Source organism: Staurois parvus, unplaced genomic scaffold (genome assembly GCF_062004578.1).
Source record: "Staurois parvus isolate SC_StPar_1 unplaced genomic scaffold, SC_StPar_1.0 ptg001130l, whole genome shotgun sequence".
Classification (NCBI taxonomy): domain Eukaryota; kingdom Metazoa; phylum Chordata; class Amphibia; order Anura; family Ranidae; genus Staurois; species Staurois parvus.
The window spans coordinates 1780430-1795139 of NW_028318926.1; the positions used below are offsets into that span (position 1 = coordinate 1780430).

Sequence of the window (14710 nt, forward strand, 5' to 3'; positions counted from 1 at the left end):
TCTTATGTGCTACGCGGCATAAAGTCCACCATCTGTTTTGTGTAACTGTGTTTCATTCAGCACAGCACAATGCAGCATCCCAGTGCTATATACCACCTGCCAGCAATCAACTCCTTCACTGCCACCAACAATTGCCTCTCTCACTAGCACTGTTGCCAGAGATGCAATCTTCAAGCGCAAAGGATTAAAAATCACCTTTTTACCCCGTACGCTGCTTATTGACATGACACATTAGGTCTACATTCCACAGACTCAAAGCATAGATATATTTCCTCATTTTTTACTACTTGCAGCTTCACATTTAAATGCTGTATATACATCTAAGATCACCCAGAATGCAATCTGGAAACCAACCATCAGATGGCATCAGAACACCTACCACGTTAGATAGCTATATCTCCAGGCACCTCCCCGTGTCAGCATTGATGGGTTAGGCTGTGGCCGCTAGACACCAAGACAGCCTCCATTTTCCCAATTTCAAAGGTTTTCACTCTTCCTCTACAGAGGTCCCTTTTTTCTTTCCTGAGACTTTGGACAGCAGAATCCCTTGGGAAGAAGCTCCTTCTCCAGCCAGTAGCGAGGGTTCTGGTGTTATCCATGGAACCCTTGGTGGCAGAGTGGCACCTCCAAGCATGTCCGTGGGCGACTAACAACCATTTCCTTCGGTATGGCCCCATGGCTTTCCATGATGTCATTTGAAGGAGGTGGTTTCAAAAAGGCCCACACCGACTAGCAGGTTCTAGACAATACACATGAGCCTTGACACCTTCCAAGGTACTGGATATCTGGGGGCGGTGGGATACTGAGCTACCTGTGAGGCGATAGCTGGATAGAAAGTGAGCATAATTGCATTGGCCGGGAATCGAACCCGGGCCTCCCGCGTGGCAGGCGAGAATTCTACCACTGAACCACCAATGCTCTTTGGCAGGACACATGTGGCTTCCCTGGCCTGACAGGTGCTAAAAGGTGCTGCTTTAGGCCATGGTAACCATCTCTGTGAATACATTCAGATGTGGGTCAAGTCCACCCAAAGACATGCCTTTCTTCAGCCGTACACACCACCACTGTGAACATGTAGGACAGCCCATTGCGTCTTTGAGGCTAGAAAGCCTTTCCATTGGAGAAGAAAAGCCCCAAGACTGGGCCAGAGCTTTTTCTAAGTACCTTTGACTTGGGGTTGACTTGTCAAAATCAATGTCAGTGCCTATTAATCTACCTTGCGACTTTGCCGGATGGACCCACTCCCCATTCACATCCGTAGGAGATCTTTAGAGGGGCTCCACATTGGCCTGATGTGAGACTCTGCAAAGTCAATAGGAGCTGCCTGAAACAGAGAGGAACCGATCTTTTCCCATGAAAGCCTTCTATAAGCAGAATGTGGAAAGTGGCCGTGGAGCGGCAGGCAAGGTTGCCTCCCAGCCAAAGAATTTCCTGAAGTTTTTGTCCCGTAGGACCGGTAGCATATTACATCCTCCTATTTTTGCTGGGTCTTCCGGCCTGGAGCAGAGTGGCGCAGCGGAAGCGTGCTGGGCCCATAACCCAGAGGTCGATGGATCGAAACCATCCTCTGCTAAGTTGACCTTTTTCTCTGGCAATCTCTCTTTCTTTGCTTAGGCAAAGGGCTTTCTTTCACCCAGAAAATGCTTTGATTAATCGGGGAGCACACCGCAGACAGCCCGGCAACAAACCCAGCCCTCAATGCGCCAAGTCCCCTACACGTGCTGTCTTTCAGCTCTTTGCTTTCACTTGTCTAATCTGTCCATCCTAAGACAAAACTCATACAATATTCCAACAGTCTGAACTGTGGAATTCATTGATCTATTCATAGATTTCTTGAGGGAGATTGTTGATAAATATTTCTGTCCCAAACAGAGGATCTTCTCCAACCCAGTCTGCACGAGGGCCACCATATTTCCTCTGACCATTGACCTGTACCGGGTTAATATGACATCTTTCCATCCACTCCGCAAGGGAAGATTTATTGTCTTTATACAGAGTTGTAATCCAAGCCTCGCTCTCAGCGTTCATCGCGTTGTTGTCCATCATTGGAGAATGATCTGCCCTCTCCATGGGCCCTAATCAGTGGGCAGAAGGCTAGCCCCTAGTTCCCTCCAAAAGCCCTGTTCTGGTTGGGTCTGTGACACTTCTGTGTCAAGGAAGTGGGACGTGATTGTGGTGATAAAACCAGTGGAAACCTCTCAGCTTCTACATGGCACTTGCACTTTTTGCACTAATGGAATATTGTCTCTTGGCCATGGAAGGCTGGCCGTGCTTTGGGTAATAGATTGCTTTGGTCCAACACTGCCTTGCGCGACTTCTGGCAGGCAAAGCAAGCACTTTATGCTTTGTGTTAGTCCTTCTGTGTCAATTTATGGGCTGAAGCCACATCTGCCCGAGAGTGTCAACGCCATGGCACATGTTACGAGGATGACTCCTGCTTGGCCTTTTGACTAGAGAGGCGAGGCTTTTCCCACAGCGCTCAGTGCCGAGCCTGAAGAAAAAAAAAATCCAAAGCAGGTCACCCCACGTGAGGGCTTTCCTTTGGAGGATGCGGGCATTGATCCCGCTACCTCTCGCATGCTAAGCGAGCGCTCTACCACTTGAGCTAATCCCCCTTGGCTCCGGTGCTTTCTTTGCGCTCTTGTTGATCACTGCTCTCTTATGTGCTACGCGGCATAAAGTCCACCATCTGTTTTGTGTAACTGTGTTTCATTCAGCACAGCACAATGCAGCATCCCAGTGCTATATACCACCTGCCAGCAATCAACTCCTTCACTGCCACCAACAATTGCCTCTCTCACTAGCACTGTTGCCAGAGATGCAATCTTCAAGCGCAAAGGATTAAAAATCACCTTTTTACCCCGTACGCTGCTTATTGACATGACACATTAGGTCTACATTCCACAGACTCAAAGCATAGATATATTTCCTCATTTTTTACTACTTGCAGCTTCACATTTAAATGCTGTATATACATCTAAGATCACCCAGAATGCAATCTGGAAACCAACCATCAGATGGCATCAGAACACCTACCACGTTAGATAGCTATATCTCCAGGCACCTCCCCGTGTCAGCATTGATGGGTTAGGCTGTGGCCGCTAGACACCAAGACAGCCTCCATTTTCCCAATTTCAAAGGTTTTCACTCTTCCTCTACAGAGGTCCCTTTTTTCTTTCCTGAGACTTTGGACAGCAGAATCCCTTGGGAAGAAGCTCCTTCTCCAGCCAGTAGCGAGGGTTCTGGTGTTATCCATGGAACCCTTGGTGGCAGAGTGGCACCTCCAAGCATGTCCGTGGGCGACTAACAACCATTTCCTTCGGTATGGCCCCATGGCTTTCCATGATGTCATTTGAAGGAGGTGGTTTCAAAAAGGCTCACACCGACTAGCAGGTTCTAGACAATACACATGAGCCTTGACACCTTCCAAGGTACTGGATATCTGGGGGCGGCGGGATACTGAGCTACCTGTGAGCCGATAGCTGGATAGAAAGTGAGCATAATTGCATTGGCCGGGAATCGAACCCGGGCCTCCCGCGTGGCAGGCGAGAATTCTACCACTGAACCACCAATGCTCTTTGGCAGGACACATGTGGCTTCCCTGGCCTGACAGGTGCTAAAAGGTGCTGCTTTAGGCCATGGTAACCATCTCTGTGAATACATTCAGATGTGGGTCAAGTCCACCCAAAGACATGCCTTTCTTCAGCCGTACACATCACCACTGTGAACATGTAGGACAGCCCATTGCGTCTTTGAGGCTAGAAAGCCTTTCCATTGGAGAAGAAAAGCCCCAAGACTGGGCCAGAGCTTTTTCTAAGTACCTTTGACTTGGGGTTGACTTGTCAAAATCAATGTCAGTGCCTATTAATCTACCTTGCGACTTTGCCGGATGGACCCACTCCCCATTCACATCTGTAGGAGATCTTTAGAGGGGCTCCACATTGGCCTGATGTGAGACTCTGCAAAGTCAATAGGAGCTGCCTGAAACAGAGAGGAACCGATCTTTTCCCATGAAAGCCTTCTATAAGCAGAATGTGGAAAGTGGCCGTGGAGCGGCAGGAGAGGTTGCCTCCCAGCCAAAGAATTTCCTGAAGTTTTTGTCCCGTAGGACCGGTAGCATATTACATCCTCCTATTTTTGCTGGGTCTTCCGGCCTGGAGCAGAGTGGCGCAGCGGAAGCGTGCTGGGCCCATAACCCAGAGGTCGATGGATCGAAACCATCCTCTGCTAAGTTGACCTTTTTCTCTGGCAATCTCTCTTTCTTTGCTTAGGCAAAGGGCTTTCTTTCACCCAGAAAATGCTTTGATTAATCGGGGAGCACACCGCAGACAGCCCGGCAACAAACCCAGCCCTCAATGAGCCAAGTCCCCTACACGTGCTGTCTTTCAGCTCTTTGCTTTCACTTGTCTAATCTGTCCATCCTAAGACAAAACTCATACAATATTCCAACAGTCTGAACTGTGGAATTCATTGATCTATTCATAGATTTCTTGAGGGAGATTGTTGATAAATATTTCTGTCCCAAACAGAGGATCTTCTCCAACCCAGTCTGCACGAGGGCCACCATATTTCCTCTGACCATTGACCTGTACCGGGTTAATATGACATCTTTCCATCCACTCCGCAAGGGAAGATTTATTGTCTTTATACAGAGTTGTAATCCAAGCCTCGCTCTCAGCGTTCATCGCGTTGTTGTCCATCATTGGAGAATGATCTGCTCTCTCCATGGGCCCTAATCAGTGGGCAGAAGGCTAGCCCCTAGTTCCCTCCAAAAGCCCTGTTCTGGTTGGGTCTGTGACACTTCTGTGTCAAGGAAGTGGGACGTGATTGTGGTGATAAAACCAGTGGAAACCTCTCAGCTTCTACATGGCACTTGCACTTTTTGCACTAATGGAATATTGTCTCTTGGCCATGGAAGGCTGGCCGTGCTTTGGGTAATAGATTGCTTTGGTCCAACACTGCCTTGCGCGACTTCTGGCAGGCAAAGCAAGCACTTTATGCTTTGTGTTAGTCCTTCTGTGTCAATTTATGGGCTGAAGCCACATCTGCCCGAGAGTGTCAACGCCATGGCACATGTTACGAGGATGACTCCTGCTTGGCCTTTTGACTAGAGAGGCGAGGCTTTTCCCACAGCGCTCAGTGCCGAGCCTGAAGAAAAAAAAAATCCAAAGCAGGTCACCCCACGTGAGGGCTTTCCTTTGGAGGATGCGGGCATTGATCCCGCTACCTCTCGCATGCTAAGCGAGCGCTCTACCACTTGAGCTAATCCCCCTTGGCTCTGGTGCTTTCTTTGCGCTCTCATTGATCACTGCTCTCTTATGTGCTACGCGGCATAAAGTCCACCATCTGTTTTGTGTAACTGTGTTTCATTCAGCACAGCACAATGCAGCATCCCAGTGCTATATACCACCTGCCAGCAATCAACTCCTTCACTGCCACCAACAATTGCCTCTCTCACTAGCACTGTTGCCAGAGATGCAATCTTCAAGCGCAAAGGATTAAAAATCACCTTTTTACCCCGTACGCTGCTTATTGACATGACACATTAGGTCTACATTCCACAGACTCAAAGCATAGATATATTTCCTCATTTTTTACTACTTGCAGCTTCACATTTAAATGCTGTATATACATCTAAGATCACCCAGAATGCAATCTGGAAACCAACCATCAGATGGCATCAGAACACCTACCACGTTAGATAGCTATATCTCCAGGCACCTCCCCGTGTCAGCATTGATGGGTTAGGCTGTGGCCGCTAGACACCAAGACAGCCTCCATTTTCCCAATTTCAAAGGTTTTCACTCTTCCTCCACAGAGGTCCCTTTTTTCTTTCCTGAGACTTTGGACAGCAGAATCCCTTGGGAAGAAGCTCCTTCTCCAGCCAGTAGCGAGGGTTCTGGTGTTATCCATGGAACCCTTGGTGGCAGAGTGGCACCTCCAAGCATGTCCGTGGGCGACTAACAACCATTTCCTTCGGTATGGCCCCATGGCTTTCCATGATGTCATTTGAAGGAGGTGGTTTCAAAAAGGCTCACACCGACTAGCAGGTTCTAGACAATACACATGAGCCTTGACACCTTCCAAGGTACTGGATATCTGGGGGATACTGAGCTACCTGTGAGGCGATAGCTGGATAGAAAGTGAGCATAATTGCATTGGCTGGGAATCGAACCCGGGCCTCCCGCGTGGCAGGCGAGAATTCTACCACTGAACCACCAATGCTCTTTGGCAGGACACATGTGGCTTCCCTGGCCTGACAGGTGCTAAAAGGTGCTGCTTTAGGCCATGGTAACCATCTCTGTGAATACATTCAGATGTGGGTCAAGTCCACCCAAAGACATGCCTTTCTTCAGCCGTACACACCACCACTGTGAACATGTAGGACAGCCCATTGCGTCTTTGAGGCTAGAAAGCCTTTCCATTGGAGAAGAAAAGCCCCAAGACTGGGCCAGAGCTTTTTCTAAGTACCTTTGACTTGGGGTTGACTTGTCAAAATCAATGTCAGTGCCTATTAATCTACCTTGCGACTTTGCCGGATGGACCCACTCCCCATTCACATCCGTAGGAGATCTTTAGAGGGGCTCCACATTGGCCTGATGTGAGACTCTGCAAAGTCAATAGGAGCTGCCTGAAACAGAGAGGAACCGATCTTTTCCCATGAAAGCCTTCTATAAGCAGAATGTGGAAAGTGGCCGTGGAGCGGCAGGCGAGGTTGCCTCCCAGCCAAAGAATTTCCTGAAGTTGTTGTGCCGTAGGACCGGTAGCATATTACATCCTCCTATTTTTGCTGGGTCTTCCAGCCTGGAGCAGAGTGGCGCAGCGGAAGCGTGCTGGGCCCATAACCCAGAGGTCGATGGATCGAAACCATCCTCTGCTAAGTTGACCTTTTTCTCTGGCAATCTCTCTTTCTTTGCTTAGGCAAAGGGCTTTCTTTCACCCAGAAAATGCTTTGATTAATCGGGGAGCACACCGCAGACAGCCCGGCAACAAACCCAGCCCTCAATGCGCCAAGTCCCCTACACGTGCTGACTTTCAGCTCTTTGCTTTCACTTGTCAAATCTGTCCATCCTAAGACAAAACTCATACAATATTCCAACAGTCTGAACTGTGGAATTCATTGATCTATTCATAGATTTCTTGAGGGAGATTGTTGATAAATATTTCTGTCCCAAACAGAGGATCTTCTCCAACCCAGTCTGCACGAGGGCCACCATATTTCCTCTGACCATTGACCTGTACCGGGTTAATATGACATCTTTCCATCCACTCCGCAAGGGAAGATTTATTGTCTTTATACAGAGTTGTAATCCAAGCCTCGCTCTCAGCGTTCATCGCGTTGTTGTCCATCATTGGAGAATGATCTGCCCTCTCCATGGGCCCTAATCAGTGGGCAGAAGGCTAGCCCCTAGTTCCCTCCAAAAGCCCTGTTCTGGTTGGGTCTGTGACACTTCTGTGTCAAGGAAGTGGGACGTGATTGTGGTGATAAAACCAGTGGAAACCTCTCAGCTTCTACATGGCACTTGCACTTTTTGCACTAATGGAATATTGTCTCTTGGCCATGGAAGGCTGGCCGTGCTTTGGGTAATAGATTGCTTTGGTCCAACACTGCCTTGCGCGACTTCTGGCAGGCAAAGCAAGCACTTTATGCTTTGTGTTAGTCCTTCTGTGTCAATTTATGGGCTGAAGCCACATCTGCCCGAGAGTGTCAACGCCATGGCACATGTTACGAGGATGACTCCTGCTTGGCCTTTTGACTAGAGAGGCGAGGCTTTTCCCACAGCGCTCAGTGCCGAGCCTGAAGAAAAAAAAAATCCAAAGCAGGTCACCCCACGTGAGGGCTTTCCTTTGGAGGATGCGGGCATTGATCCCGCTACCTCTCGCATGCTAAGCGAGCGCTCTACCACTTGAGCTAATCCCCCTTGGCTCCGGTGCTTTCTTTGCGCTCTTGTTGATCACTGCTCTCTTATGTGCTACGCGGCATAAAGTCCACCATCTGTTTTGTGTAACTGTGTTTCATTCAGCACAGCACAATGCAGCATCCCAGTGCTATATACCACCTGCCAGCAATCAACTCCTTCACTGCCACCAACAATTGCCTCTCTCACTAGCACTGTTGCCAGAGATGCAATCTTCAAGCGCAAAGGATTAAAAATCACCTTTTTACCCCGTACGCTGCTTATTGACATGACACATTAGGTCTACATTCCACAGACTCAAAGCATAGATATATTTCCTCATTTTTTACTACTTGCAGCTTCACATTTAAATGCTGTATATACATCTAAGATCACCCAGAATGCAATCTGGAAACCAACCATCAGATGGCATCAGAACACCTACCACGTTAGATAGCTATATCTCCAGGCACCTCCCCGTGTCAGCATTGATGGGTTAGGCTGTGGCCGCTAGACACCAAGACAGCCTCCATTTTCCCAATTTCAAAGGTTTTCACTCTTCCTCCACAGAGGTCCCTTTTTTCTTTCCTGAGACTTTGGACAGCAGAATCCCTTGGGAAGAAGCTCCTTCTCCAGCCAGTAGCGAGGGTTCTGGTGTTATCCATGGAACCCTTGGTGGCAGAGTGGCACCTCCAAGCATGTCCGTGGGCGACTAACAACCATTTCCTTCGGTATGGCCCCATGGCTTTCCATGATGTCATTTGAAGGAGGTGGTTTCAAAAAGGCTCACACCGACTAGCAGGTTCTATACAATACACATGAGCCTTGACACCTTCCAAGGTACTGGATATCTGGGGGCGGCGGGATACTGAGCTACCTGTGAGGCGATAGCTGGATAGAAAGTGAGCATAATTGCATTGGCCGGGAATCGAACCCGGGCCTCCCGCGTGGCAGGCGAGAATTCTACCACTGAACCACCAATGCTCTTTGGCAGGACACATGTGGCTTCCCTGGCCTGACAGGTGCTAAAAGGTGCTGCTTTAGGCCATGGTAACCATCTCTGTGAATACATTCAGATGTGGGTCAAGTCCACCCAAAGACATGCCTTTCTTCAGCCGTACACACCACCACTGTGAACATGTAGGACAGCCCATTGCGTCTTTGAGGCTAGAAAGCCTTTCCATTGGAGAAGAAAAGCCCCAAGACTGGGCCAGAGCTTTTTCTAAGTACCTTTGACTTGGGGTTGACTTGTCAAAATCAATGTCAGTGCCTATTAATCTACCTTGCGACTTTGCCGGATGGACCCACTCCCCATTCACATCCGTAGGAGATCTTTAGAGGGGCTCCACATTGGCCTGATGTGAGACTCTGCAAAGTCAATAGGAGCTGCCTGAAACAGAGAGGAACCGATCTTTTCCCATGAAAGCCTTCTATAAGCAGAATGTGGAAAGTGGCCGTGGAGCGGCAGGCAAGGTTGCCTCCCAGCCAAAGAATTTCCTGAAGTTTTTGTCCCGTAGGACCGGTAGCATATTACATCCTCCTATTTTTGCTGGGTCTTCCGGCCTGGAGCAGAGTGGCGCAGCGGAAGCGTGCTGGGCCCATAACCCAGAGGTCGATGGATCGAAACCATCCTCTGCTAAGTTGACCTTTTTCTCTGGCAATCTCTCTTTCTTTGCTTAGGCAAAGGGCTTTCTTTCACCCAGAAAATGCTTTGATTAATCGGGGAGCACACCGCAGACAGCCCGGCAACAAACCCAGCCCTCAATGCGCCAAGTCCCCTACACGTGCTGTCTTTCAGCTCTTTGCTTTCACTTGTCTAATCTGTCCATCCTAAGACAAAACTCATACAATATTCCAACAGTCTGAACTGTGGAATTCATTGATCTATTCATAGATTTCTTGAGGGAGATTGTTGATAAATATTTCTGTCCCAAACAGAGGATCTTCTCCAACCCAGTCTGCACGAGGGCCACCATATTTCCTCTGACCATTGACCTGTACCGGGTTAATATGACATCTTTCCATCCACTCCGCAAGGGAAGATTTATTGTCTTTATACAGAGTTGTAATCCAAGCCTCGCTCTCAGCGTTCATCGCGTTGTTGTCCATCATTGGAGAATGATCTGCCCTCTCTATGGGCCCTAATCAGTGGGCAGAAGGCTAGCCCCTAGTTCCCTCCAAAAGCCCTGTTCTGGTTGGGTCTGTGACACTTCTGTGTCAAGGAAGTGGGACGTGATTGTGGTGATAAAACCAGTGGAAACCTCTCAGCTTCTACATGGCACTTGCACTTTTTGCACTAATGGAATATTGTCTCTTGGCCATGGAAGGCTGGCCGTGCTTTGGGTAATAGATTGCTTTGGTCCAACACTGCCTTGCGCGGCTTCTGGCAGGCAAAGCAAGCACTTTATGCTTTGTGTTAGTCCTTCTGTGTCAATTTATGGGCTGAAGCCACATCTGCCCGAGAGTGTCAACGCCATGGCACATGTTACGAGGATGACTCCTGCTTGGCCTTTTGACTAGAGAGGCGAGGCTTTTCCCACAGCGCTCAGTGCCGAGCCTGAAGAAAAAAAAAATCCAATGCAGGTCACCCCACGTGAGGGCTTTCCTTTGGAGGATGCGGGCATTGATCCCGCTACCTCTCGCATGCTAAGCGAGCGCTCTACCACTTGAGCTAATCCCCCTTGGCTCCGGTGCTTTCTTTGCGCTCTCGTTGATCACTGCTCTCTTATGTGCTACGCGGCATAAAGTCCACCATCTGTTTTGTGTAACTGTGTTTCATTCAGCACAGCACAATGCAGCATCCCAGTGCTATATACCACCTGCCAGCAATCAACTCCTTCACTGCCACCAACAATTGCCTCTCTCACTAGCACTGTTGCCAGAGATGCAATCTTCAAGCGCAAAGGATTAAAAATCACCTTTTTACCCCGTACGCTGCTTATTGACATGACACATTAGGTCTACATTCCACAGACTCAAAGCATAGATATATTTCCTCATTTTTTACTACTTGCAGCTTCACATTTAAATGCTGTATATACATCTAAGATCACCCAGAATGCAATCTGGAAACCAACCATCAGATGGCATCAGAACACTTACCACGTTAGATAGCTATATCTCCAGGCACCTCCCCGTGTCAGCATTGATGGGTTAGGCTGTGGCCGCTAGACACCAAGACAGCCTCCATTTTCCCAATTTCAAAGGTTTTCACTCTTCCTCCACAGAGGTCCCTTTTTTCTTTCCTGAGAATTTGGACAGCAGAATCCCTTGGGAAGAAGCTCCTTCTCCAGCCAGTAGCGAGGGTTCTGGTGTTATCCATGGAACCCTTGGTGGCAGAGTGGCACCTCCAAGCATGTCCGTGGGCGACTAACAACCATTTCCTTCGGTATGGCCCCATGGCTTTCCATGATGTCATTTGAAGGAGGTGGTTTCAAAAAGGCTCACACCGACTAGCAGGTTCTAGACAATACACATGAGCCTTGACACCTTCCAAGGTACTGGATATCTGGGGGCGGCGGGATACTGAGCTACCTGTGAGGCGATAGCTGGATAGAAAGTGAGCATAATTGCATTGGCCGGGAATCGAACCCGGGCCTCCCGCGTGGCAGGCGAGAATTCTACCACTGAACCACCAATGCTCTTTGGCAGGACACATGTGGCTTCCCTGGCCTGACAGGTGCTAAAAGGTGCTGCTTTAGGCCATGGTAACCATCTCTGTGAATACATTCAGATGTGGGTCAAGTCCACCCAAAGACATGCCTTTCTTCAGCCGTACACACCACCACTGTGAACATGTAGGACAGCCCATTGCGTCTTTGAGGCTAGAAAGCCTTTCCATTAGAGAAGAAAAGCCCCAAGACTGGGCCAGAGCTTTTTCTAAGTACCTTTGACTTGGGGTTGACTTGTCAAAATCAATGTCAGTGCCTATTAATCTACCTTGCGACTTTGCCGGATGGACCCACTCCCCATTCACATCCGTAGGAGATCTTTAGAGGGGCTCCACATTGGCCTGATGTGAGACTCTGCAAAGTCAATAGGAGCTGCCTGAAACAGAGAGGAACCGATCTTTTCCCATGAAAGCCTTCTATAAGCAGAATGTGGAAAGTGGCCGTGGAGCGGCAGGAGAGGTTGCCTCCCAGCCAAAGAATTTCCTGAAGTTTTTGTCCCGTAGGACCGGTAGCATATTACATCCTCCTATTTTTGCTGGGTCTTCCGGCCTGGAGCAGAGTGGCGCAGCGGAAGCGTGCTGGGCCCATAACCCAGAGGTCGATGGATCGAAACCATCCTCTGCTAAGTTGACCTTTTTCTCTGGCAATCTCTCTTTCTTTGCTTAGGCAAAGGGCTTTCTTTCACCCAGAAAATGCTTTGATTAATCGGGGAGCACACCGCAGACAGCCCGGCAACAAACCCAGCCCTCAATGAGCCAAGTCCCCTACACGTGCTGTCTTTCAGCTCTTTGCTTTCACTTGTCTAATCTGTCCATCCTAAGACAAAACTCATACAATATTCCAACAGTCTGAACTGTGGAATTCATTGATCTATTCATAGATTTCTTGAGGGAGATTGTTGATAAATATTTCTGTCCCAAACAGAGGATCTTCTCCAACCCAGTCTGCACGAGGGCCACCATATTTCCTCTGACCATTGACCTGTACCGGGTTAATATGACATCTTTCCATCCACTCCGCAAGGGAAGATTTATTGTCTTTATACAGAGTTGTAATCCAAGCCTCGCTCTCAGCGTTCATCGCGTTGTTGTCCATCATTGGAGAATGATCTGCTCTCTCCATGGGCCCTAATCAGTGGGCAGAAGGCTAGCCCCTAGTTCCCTCCAAAAGCCCTGTTCTGGTTGGGTCTGTGACACTTCTGTGTCAAGGAAGTGGGACGTGATTGTGGTGATAAAACCAGTGGAAACCTCTCAGCTTCTACATGGCACTTGCACTTTTTGCACTAATGGAATATTGTCTCTTGGCCATGGAAGGCTGGCCGTGCTTTGGGTAATAGATTGCTTTGGTCCAACACTGCCTTGCGCGACTTCTGGCAGGCAAAGCAAGCACTTTATGCTTTGTGTTAGTCCTTCTGTGTCAATTTATGGGCTGAAGCCACATCTGCCCGAGAGTGTCAACGCCATGGCACATGTTACGAGGATGACTCCTGCTTGGCCTTTTGACTAGAGAGGCGAGGCTTTTCCCACAGCGCTCAGTGCCGAGCCTGAAGAAAAAAAAAATCCAAAGCAGGTCACCCCACGTGAGGGCTTTCCTTTGGAGGATGCGGGCATTGATCCCGCTACCTCTCGCATGCTAAGCGAGCGCTCTACCACTTGAGCTAATCCCCCTTGGCTCCGGTGCTTTCTTTGCGCTCTCATTGATCACTGCTCTCTTATGTGCTACGCGGCATAAAGTCCACCATCTGTTTTGTGTAACTGTGTTTCATTCAGCACAGCACAATGCAGCATCCCAGTGCTATATACCACCTGCCAGCAATCAACTCCTTCACTGCCACCAACAATTGCCTCTCTCACTAGCACTGTTGCCAGAGATGCAATCTTCAAGCGCAAAGGATTAAAAATCACCTTTTTACCCCGTACGCTGCTTATTGACATGACACATTAGGTCTACATTCCACAGACTCAAAGCATAGATATATTTCCTCATTTTTTACTACTTGCAGCTTCACATTTAAATGCTGTATATACATCTAAGATCACCCAGAATGCAATCTGGAAACCAACCATCAGATGGCATCAGAACACCTACCACGTTAGATAGCTATATCTCCAGGCACCTCCCCGTGTCAGCATTGATGGGTTAGGCTGTGGCCGCTAGACACCAAGACAGCCTCCATTTTCCCAATTTCAAAGGTTTTCACTCTTCCTCCACAGAGGTCCCTTTTTTCTTTCCTGAGACTTTGGACAGCAGAATCCCTTGGGAAGAAGCTCCTTCTCCAGCCAGTAACGAGGGTTCTGGTGTTATCCATGGAACCCTTGGTGGCAGAGTGGCACCTCCAAGCATGTCCGTGGGCGACTAACAACCATTTCCTTCGGTATGGCCCCATGGCTTTCCATGATGTCATTTGAAGGAGGTGGTTTCAAAAAGGCCCACACCGACTAGCAGGTTCTAGACAATACACATGAGCCTTGACACCTTCCAAGGTACTGGATATCTGGGGGCGGTGGGATACTGAGCTACCTGTGAGGCGATAGCTGGATAGAAAGTGAGCATAATTGCATTGGCCGGGAATCGAACCCGGGCCTCCCGCGTGGCAGGCGAGAATTCTACCACTGAACCACCAATGCTCTTTGGCAGGACACATGTGGCTTCCCTGGCCTGACAGGTGCTAAAAGGTGCTGCTTTAGGCCATGGTAACCATCTCTGTGAATACATTCAGATGTGGGTCAAGTCCACCCTAAGACATGCCTTTCTTCAGCCGTACACACCACCACTGTGAACATGTAGGACAGCCCATTGCGTCTTTGAGGCTAGAAAGCCTTTCCATTGGAGAAGAAAAGCCCCAAGACTGGGCCAGAGCTTTTTCTAAGTACCTTTGACTTGGGGTTGACTTGTCAAAATCAATGTCAGTGCCTATTAATCTACCTTGCGACTTTGCCGGATGGACCCACTCCCCATTCACATCCGTAGGAGATCTTTAGAGGGGCTCCACATTGGCCTGATGTGAGACTCTGCAAAGTCAATAGGAGCTGCCTGAAACAGAGAGGAACCGATCTTTTCCCATGAAAGCCTTCTATAAGCAGAATGTGGAAAGTGGCCGTGGAGCGGCAGGCAAGGTTGCCTCCCAGCCAAAGAATTTCC

At 48.9% G+C, this 14710-nt stretch overlaps 10 non-coding genes across 10 annotated transcripts; all 10 read right to left on the reverse strand.

The window, feature by feature from the left end:
• Nucleotides 1–847: 847 nt before the first annotated feature.
• TRNAG-GCC (transfer RNA glycine (anticodon GCC)) lies at nt 848–918 on the reverse strand. Its single transcript has one exon. It is a non-coding gene; the product is annotated as a tRNA-Gly (tRNA).
• A 1624-nt stretch (nt 919–2542) lies between these two features.
• On the reverse strand, nt 2543–2615 carry TRNAA-AGC (transfer RNA alanine (anticodon AGC)). Its single transcript has one exon. It is a non-coding gene; the product is annotated as a tRNA-Ala (tRNA).
• An 889-nt stretch (nt 2616–3504) lies between these two features.
• TRNAG-GCC (transfer RNA glycine (anticodon GCC)) lies at nt 3505–3575 on the reverse strand. Its single transcript has one exon. It is a non-coding gene; the product is annotated as a tRNA-Gly (tRNA).
• A 1624-nt stretch (nt 3576–5199) lies between these two features.
• Nucleotides 5200–5272, reverse strand: TRNAA-AGC (transfer RNA alanine (anticodon AGC)). The gene has a single exon. It is a non-coding gene; the product is annotated as a tRNA-Ala (tRNA).
• A 2577-nt stretch (nt 5273–7849) lies between these two features.
• On the reverse strand, nt 7850–7922 carry TRNAA-AGC (transfer RNA alanine (anticodon AGC)). Its single transcript has one exon. It is a non-coding gene; the product is annotated as a tRNA-Ala (tRNA).
• An 889-nt stretch (nt 7923–8811) lies between these two features.
• Nucleotides 8812–8882, reverse strand: TRNAG-GCC (transfer RNA glycine (anticodon GCC)). The gene has a single exon. It is a non-coding gene; the product is annotated as a tRNA-Gly (tRNA).
• Nucleotides 8883–10506: 1624 nt separating this feature from the next.
• Nucleotides 10507–10579, reverse strand: TRNAA-AGC (transfer RNA alanine (anticodon AGC)). Its single transcript has one exon. It is a non-coding gene; the product is annotated as a tRNA-Ala (tRNA).
• An 889-nt stretch (nt 10580–11468) lies between these two features.
• On the reverse strand, nt 11469–11539 carry TRNAG-GCC (transfer RNA glycine (anticodon GCC)). The gene has a single exon. It is a non-coding gene; the product is annotated as a tRNA-Gly (tRNA).
• Nucleotides 11540–13163: 1624 nt separating this feature from the next.
• TRNAA-AGC (transfer RNA alanine (anticodon AGC)) lies at nt 13164–13236 on the reverse strand. The gene has a single exon. It is a non-coding gene; the product is annotated as a tRNA-Ala (tRNA).
• Nucleotides 13237–14125: 889 nt separating this feature from the next.
• Nucleotides 14126–14196, reverse strand: TRNAG-GCC (transfer RNA glycine (anticodon GCC)). The gene has a single exon. It is a non-coding gene; the product is annotated as a tRNA-Gly (tRNA).
• Nucleotides 14197–14710: the final 514 nt, after the last annotated feature.